At 27.8% G+C, this 8,084-nt stretch overlaps 1 long non-coding RNA gene across 1 annotated transcript; it reads left to right on the top strand.

Moving 5' to 3' along the window:
• The first annotated feature begins 6,954 nt into the window (after positions 1–6,954).
• On the top strand, positions 6,955–7,834 carry LOC128293348 (uncharacterized). The gene is made up of 2 exons (XR_008283530.1): positions 6,955–7,145; positions 7,519–7,834. It is a non-coding gene; the product is annotated as an uncharacterized LOC128293348 (long non-coding RNA).
• Positions 7,835–8,084: the final 250 nt, after the last annotated feature.

Here is an 8,084-nt window from a genome sequence, read left to right as displayed (position 1 = left end):
ATGGGAAGGACCAGTTGCATCATTCATTTTGGGGTGATATGGTGTCTGATTTTGAACAGACTGTAAACTTTCAATATCGTGCTGTTGTGCATTGTTAGATATGATCCTTTCTGGCATTCTTTGTCGGCACATGATCTTTTTTTCTTTTTCTTTTTTTAAATTTGATGACTGTCGACTTTGTAACATTGACATATAAAGTGACTTTTACCCATTTAACGAAGTAATTGATGACCACAAAGATGACAGTGTCTGACGAGATTGACCCACCCCACATCGAGAAAGTCGATAAAGAAATGAAGGAGGCACATAAATCTTATCTCCATAAATTTGGCACTTACGGCATAACCGATGTGATCCCCTTCCATGGTGGACCAACAGTACCCAAACCTCTTGATTTGCTTGACCATTGTAAAATCATTAACATGTGTTCTTCAGACACCATTACGGACCTCTTCTAAGATCTTCTTAGCCTTAACAACATCCACATGTCTTAGTCGCCCAGGTGTATCTTGATACGATCGTGCGGAAACATCTTTGAATTCTTACAATAACTCAATGACGTCTCGCTTTGTCTCTGTGGTGATATAGGCTCCGATCTTCACCTTTTTCTCTTCTTCTAGGCTCGCGATGTCCATTGACCCTTTGTAAGGTAGGATCTATTTCTTATCTCGTTCTACCATCCTTAACAGATCAGGAGATAGGCTACAATCTCGATCATCTTCAAAGTCTCGAGATCCCTTTAGACAAATGTCTTACTCAAAAGGAGATTCTGGGTCAGTAGCAATGTCACTTATGTTGTTGATATTTGGAGACCTATTGTAGGTACGAAGGAATATTCCAAAGAATGAATAATTATTTGTATGGTATGATCATGAATGATTTGAAAAAAGGTCCAAAGAACAAAAGAATCTAAGAATAATTGTTTGTACAGAATAAAAGAATATTTGCTCGAAATGATAGCAAAGATGCATTTTATTGAAATAATTTCCCCTATAAAGCCCAAAAGCATGGATTCCATCCCACCCAAACGGCACTATCGCTTCAAACGAAATTGATTTTCTGCTCGATGGCTTTCGATTTTTTTTGTGTGTATTCTTGCTTCGAATATGAATGTGTATTTTTTGGTATTTGATTCCCGGGGAAAAAAATCCTCCCATTTTACAATACATTTCAAAGGCTTTTATAGCCGATTTTACAACCTATTTTACTTGTTTGCAGGTTCATGGGCGTGCACGTCTCTTACGTGGAGGTGGAGTGGTGCACGACGCGGAGAGTCCCATGACGTGCGGTGCCTGGGGACTGCTTCGGTAGCAAACGGCAGCTCCTAGGGTTTTTGTTGAAATCTGTTTGTTTTTGGGCCATTTGGGCCGTGTTTGTAAATAGGTATTTAGGTTTGGGTCTGTTTTTGTTGGGTTTTGATTTCTAGGGGTTTGGGCTGGGCAAATTTTGGGCCCTACATAATGCTTATAAAAATATTAAATTTTTAATAATTTTACAATTGAGTTGAGATTTGAAGATTGTTATATCAATTTAGTCAAAACTTTAAATAATAATATGAATGGATTGTAATTTTGCATAGAAGGGATATCCAAATTTATGCTTTTCATCTATTATTGTCCCATAATTGCTCTACCAGGTTAAATATCTATAATTTTCGCAAATTTTATCATTTGTATTAAAATTGATTATTATTATTTATATTCAAACTAATTAAATTATTAGTTAGGTATTGAAATTTGAATTTAGTAAGTTGAAAAAAATTAAAATTTAAAATTTAAAAGTTGATATTTAAAATCGATTCAAATTTAGACGATGAATATATAAATTCATAAATTATTAAAATTGAAAGTAATTTAAATAATAAATATTCAAAATTTAATATTTGCATATATTCTAAATTCACAGCAATTAATAATTCAAATATTTAAATTCATAATCATCAAATCCTTAAAATGCAAATTATATATTTACAAATATGGGATTAACCTATTTATCGTGGTCACTACATGAATTTCCATGGTCAACTCCATCGTACCCCACTCTATCCCGCATATCCTAATCACCCGTCTCCCGCGAAAACACCCGCTTATGTTAACATTGTAATTGGTTTTTAAGTGAATTATTTTATTATTTATTATAAAAGTTATTTCTTTAAATATCTTTGTAGAGATACTTGAATATTGTGGGTTTGATAAATCATCATAGGAGTTTGTGCCTACATAACAAAATTTAAAAAAAATTAAACTATAATTTAGAGTGCAGTCATCAATTTTTCCACTTTGATAAGTATAGAGTTCAGTTATAAATTGTAATTAAGAAAACTTTTTCCTTGTTCTTCCAACTAACCTTTTAATACGTGAAAATAAACAATCGTTAGAGTTAACTTTCACTTTATAAATATTTTACTCGTTTCTCTTTTATTCTTACCTAAAATTCTCAGAAAAAAAGTGTTTTTATGTTTTTCCCAGATAATGATTACATTAATTAAGAATAAGATCTTACATGGATTATTTATATTTTCCAAAACTTCACCCCAACTATTTTTTAAATTTTATTATTCTTCAATTTTTAATTTAATTCTTCTCTGCAAGATATATATTACATGTATGACTTTTTTTCAGATTTATAATCTTCATAAAGATTGAAATTAATACTTAATGACAAATAAATAACCTTTTGATTTATATTTATCATGTGAACTTATTGATGCATTATCATTTACTAAATAATCAATCATAGTTAAGTCAAGCTTATAATAAATGGTATTGATATTAAAAAAAAAACTAATGAGATATGCTTCAAAGGAATCTCTAATTGATCGATCAATTTAAAAACATGAAAAATTATGTATAGACATGATTCAAATGTTAGATCGGTGGAATAAAAATATGCTTAAATATCATCAACATGATTTGGATATACTGACAAGATACATTATATTATTAAAAGAAAAAAAAATATTTAAAGAGAAATAACCACGAATACTGAAAGATCTCAGCTAAAGTATGAATTTCGTGAAAAAAGACAAGTTGTACTTTGAGGTTTAATCTCAAGGGCGATCCTACACATTTCGAGGCATCCATGGGCAAGGATTTGGAAGTTTGTCTTCTTGGTCTTGTGGTGGTAAGAAGCGAGCCAGAACTGCTTCTGCGTATGGAGTGCTTGTGGGCAGGGCTGATGGTTTCTATGAAGTTTCTTCTAGTGTTGGTGTTGGTAATGAGACATCGGCGGGTCTTGTTCTGCTGGCCTTCTCACATTCATGTGATTATCTATGATTCAACTATTTTATTATAATAAATTCTGAAAATTTATTACAAAGAGAGAAAGCTATAAGTAAAATAGAAAAATTCTTCAATTATTTTTCTATGTCTTATTTAGGTTTCTTATCTTGCTATTTATAACAAAATTCTTAAATTCTATTTAATTTTTCTTCAATCTCGCATAGTATTTTTGATAAGGATGAAGTTATTGTTACTTCCACGTAGCCCAGTACTGCATTAATGATTGCTTCCATCTATCTTTGTCACATTATTGATAGTTTTGTCTTCATCTGAATGTCTTATTGTTTAAGTTAATTAGATGGAAATCGAGAAGTAAAAAGTATAATGGTTATAATAATAAAAAATTGTTAGAAGAAAAACTTCTAAAAATCTAAAAATATGTAAATGTTTTATATGTGATGAATAATGTCACATAGCACTACATTGTCCTAACAAAGGAAAAATGCAAAGAAACTGATTAAAACTCTTAAAAACAAGACTTAGAAATATGCTTAAAAGATGAAATAGATTTTGAAAAATATTATATTAATTAATGCTAGAAACAGATTTTGATTCAGATAATGAAGAATATATATTTATGTTTAATGTAGGAAGTAGTTCTAATAATCAATTAGAAGAAATTTCTAAATCTAAACAACATGATATAAAATTAGGTAATTTAATTGAAGAAGAAAAGACTTTTCTAATGAAATGATAGAAAAAATAAATAAAAATCATATTTTTAAAGAAGAAATATATAAAATTTCTAAATTTAAGATATGGAGTCAAAAACACGTAGAAAAAATTAGCGATAATACAATGCTAGAGATACTAGAGGAGGATTAATAGAAATCCCATTATTTATTAAAGATAAAATTAAAAGGACTAAAAGGAAATATCATCAAGTTAGATATATACGTTTAGGAATAATAATGATAACTATTAGAGCTTTATTTAGAAAATGTCATGATGTACCTATAATAGCAGATTATTAGATTAAAATATTAAATTACAAATTTAATCTATCCTATATAATAAAGTAAGTAAAATAGAAGAGCGAGTAAATAATATAGGAGAAATTACAGAATTAAGTTTGAACAACAAATCTAAAGAAATTCTATCTAATGTTAATAATAAATTAGAACAAGTTCTTATTAACAAAAATATAGAACAAGAAATAGGTTTAGGTCATTTATATTATGGAAATAGTAATATAATATTGACTTTATCTGAGGAAGAAGACACTTCTTCAGAAGAATCATCTTCTACTAATAAAATATGTAAGAATCCTGAAAAATAATGTAGCAACGTAAAAATTTTAGCTTCGCTTGGTCGCTAATTGTGGCGATTTATTGAAAATTTGAAAACTGAAGTATGATTTTACACAAAAAAAAGGAGTCGCCACCGATCCTTTTTATAGGTGTGATCGGACACCTAATAAATTTATTTTTAAAACAAAAAGAAGGCCGAGTTTAGGTCTACGTCAAAATCCAGAGAAAAAATTAGGGTTCGGGAGTCGGTTACGCGCGAGGAAGGTATTAGCACCCTCGCGAAGCCCAAAATTGGTATCTTATAAACAAGTGTTGTCTTAATTTTCAAAATTGCAAGTTCAAAGTAACATTTAGTCTTGATCAGATCAAAACACGAGAAATTTCAAGTTTCGTTTTCTTTTGAGAAGGACGTTCCGTTTTTAACATGAGCCGATGATATTCACCCAACATAGCGATAAAATCGATGGCTTAATGTTAAATCGGCGCGTTGCCTTATTTTTTGAAATTAGTTAAAAATAAGAATGAAAGTATTTCTAGATAAAGAAAATAAAAGGAAACTATATTGATGTTGAAATAAAATGTGAACAAATAGGCTAAATTCAAACAGACAAATAATAATAAAAAGTTGAGAATATATGAAGCGAATAATATATAAAACATTAACAATGTATATGTGATAATAATAGAATAAAACAAAATAATGGATATGATACTAAACATGATATTAATAGTAATAATGTAAACATGAAATAGTAACGAACATATATATAAAACATATAGTACTAGATCAAAAGTAAATACAATATGTATTGAAAGCGAGAATAATAATAATAATAATGATAATAATAATAATAAACCAATGATAATGATATATAAATATATGTATGCATTAAAATAAATAATAATAAGAATAATAAAAATATATACCTATATTAAAAATATATATAATGTAACATTAAAATACATGTATAATGTAGTAAAAAAATTATATATTCATAAGATAATATGTAAAAAAATAATAATATAGCACTAGAAATATATACATGACGTATATATAATAATATTAAAAGTAAATATATAATAATATTAAAAGTGTATACATAGAATAGTATTAAAAATATGTACATAAAAAAAAATATATATATATATATATATACACATAATATAATAAGATATATGACTAATAGGATATAAATATGTACATAATATATAATAAAAATAATATACATAATATAAAAATATTTAAAATAATAAATAAAAATGAAGAAATGAGTAAAAATAATATATATAATAATATAGCAAGAAATTAATCTATTTATAGTAAGTACTTAAAATATCTATACACATATATGTATAATAATGATAAAAAAAATACTAGTGAAAATAAATAAATATAATAATATATGAAAATAATATTATACATAAAAGTATGTGTATACTCATATAATAAAGTGTATGTACTAGTATTAACAATAAATATAATAGGGATAAAAATAGATATAATAATACGTACATAATATGGTATAAAAATACATACATGAAATAGTAAGAAATATATGTAACTAATAACATTAAAATACATACATAGTATATAAAGTACATATGATATATATATATATTAGAAATGATGATAATATAAAACTATTCATACGCTACATAGATACATACATATATATAAATAATAATGATGTTAGAAATATACAATGATATTAAAATATATAAAATAGTATAAAAGATGTATAACTAAATAGTGTTAAAATATATACATAAAATATATATATAAAATACAATATTGAAAACATATATATAATACATAGATTAGGAATGAAAGTGACATAAAAAAGAAATATATATGAAAGTATATATATATATATATGCGTGAGTATCAATTGAGACTAAAATAAAGCTAATAATAGTATAACTATACTAATAATGATAATAATAATGATAGTAATAATATAAATATTATATACATAAAAAGGTAACAATAACAATAAATCACATAATAATAATAAATATGAAATAAAGAATGATAAAATTAATTATTAAAATATTAAAATGACAAAAAGGGGTTAAATCGAAAACAAAATAGAAAGCGCGGGATAAATTTTAAAGGAGAAAGACTTATTTGAACACGCACACAAACAAAGGGGGCTAAAAAAGCAATTGTTTGAACTATTTTAAAACGCACAACAAGAAAGGGACTAAATCGAATCACGCAACAACCTTCAGATCCAAATTAAAGTAAATTAAAACTTGATTGTAAATTAATAAAAAAATGGAAGGGCTAAATGTAAAATTAGCCCTTCCGTTTAAAAACACGCGGACCTTGGGCCGGACGGGTGGGGTCGGATCGGGTAAGGGCTTAAACGACGTCGTTTTGGGGCTTAAGTATAGCCCCCAAAACGACGTCGTTTCGGAGGGTTATAAATAGGCCCATTTTCAGAAAAAAAAATCATTTGAAGGGAGAAAAGAAAAAAAAGAGAAGAAAGGAGAGGAAGAGAGAGGAGGGAGGAGGAAGAGAGGAAAGGAGAGTGGGGGACTGCCGGCCAGGGGGCCGGTCACAGGCCGATAGTCGGCCCGGCGCCGGCCACCGTGCACGGTGGCCGGAGAGGTAAAATTTCTTTTTTTTTTTATTCTTTATTATATATATATATATTTATATATGTTTTCGAATAGGAAAAGGAAAGAAAAAAAGAAAAGAAAAAAAGAAAAAAAAGAAAGAAAATCGATTCGCAAATGAAAAAAAAAACAATCACCTCCTTTTGTTTTGATTTTTGTTTTTTGATTCTCTGATTTTTGATTATCTTTCTGTTTTTGATCTCTTGAATCACTGCTTACATATATGTTTTTAATCTATTCTTTCTATTGATGGTAAAAAATCGAAAAAGTCCCCTTCTATAAAGCTTCAAATCAGCTTATATAGCCTTTGTACCAAACTGTTTATTCTATCTTTGTTATTGTTGCGTGTCCCTCTTGTTTTGCAGGTGGAGCAGGTGGGTGTGGTGGTGGCAGAGGTATGGTGGCTGACATGGAGAGGCAGACGGTATGGGGCTAGGTGCAAGTGGGGAGAGGTTAGGGTTTGTGATAGCTTTTTGGATTTGGTTTAAGGTTTGGGTGTAATTGGGCTGTTGGGAATTTGGGTTTTTTAGTGGGTTTAATGGATTGGTTTAATTGTAATGGGTTTTGGGTAAGGGTTATTATTTGAGTTTGGTGTAATGTAAGTGGGTTAAATTGGCCTATAACAAATAAGAAATAAAATATACTCATCAATAAAAATATGATTTTCAATCTTATTAAGAACCTTATAGAACATTGAAAATTTAAATTTACTAAAAGTACAGATAAAAATGAAATAATAGAATATTTAAAATTAATAGAACAACTTTATGAAAAACATAAAGATTTGTTTACTTTATTTAATTATTATTATATTGTTAAATATGACATTACAGCATGTAGTAGTTTTAGTAATTCGATAATTTAGAAGATTTAAAGGTTACTAGTTATAAGTCTGATGAAGAAAACACTTCAACAGATGAGGAAGAAAATA

The sequence above is a fragment of the Gossypium arboreum genome, chromosome 5 (assembly GCF_025698485.1).
Source record: "Gossypium arboreum isolate Shixiya-1 chromosome 5, ASM2569848v2, whole genome shotgun sequence".
In the NCBI taxonomy this organism is placed as follows: domain Eukaryota; kingdom Viridiplantae; phylum Streptophyta; class Magnoliopsida; order Malvales; family Malvaceae; genus Gossypium; species Gossypium arboreum.
Note: the sequence above shows the minus strand (reverse complement) of the source record. Positions and strands in the feature narration are given on the sequence as shown.